This window comes from Limulus polyphemus, unplaced genomic scaffold (genome assembly GCF_000517525.1).
Source record: "Limulus polyphemus unplaced genomic scaffold, Limulus_polyphemus-2.1.2 Scaffold5350, whole genome shotgun sequence".
In the NCBI taxonomy this organism is placed as follows: Eukaryota; Metazoa; Arthropoda; class Merostomata; order Xiphosura; family Limulidae; genus Limulus; species Limulus polyphemus.
The window spans coordinates 44,743-45,092 of NW_013670960.1; positions in this window are offsets into that span (position 1 = coordinate 44,743).

Sequence of the window (350 nt, forward strand, 5' to 3'; positions counted from 1 at the left end):
TACAGCAGTGGTAGAGGAAAAGAAAAGAAACAAGAAGAGAAATTACAGCAGTTGTTGGAGAAAAAAGAAAAGAAACAAGAAGTATGAGAAAGGAAACAGGAAGAAAGTCTCCAAAAACTACAGGAAAGTCAAACCGAGTGGCAAGAAGTACAAATGGAAAACATTAGCAAATTTCAAAGTGAATTAAATACATTAAAAGATGATTTACTGTCTTACACAAGGAGGATATAATAGGCCTAATCAGCCTCAGACAATGGGAAGCCCCTTCCAGATCCCGCAGCTAAACCCTAATGCAAACATTTTCAGTCCTGTTAGAAGTCACATTCCAGATATGAATGTCAGCAATAGGG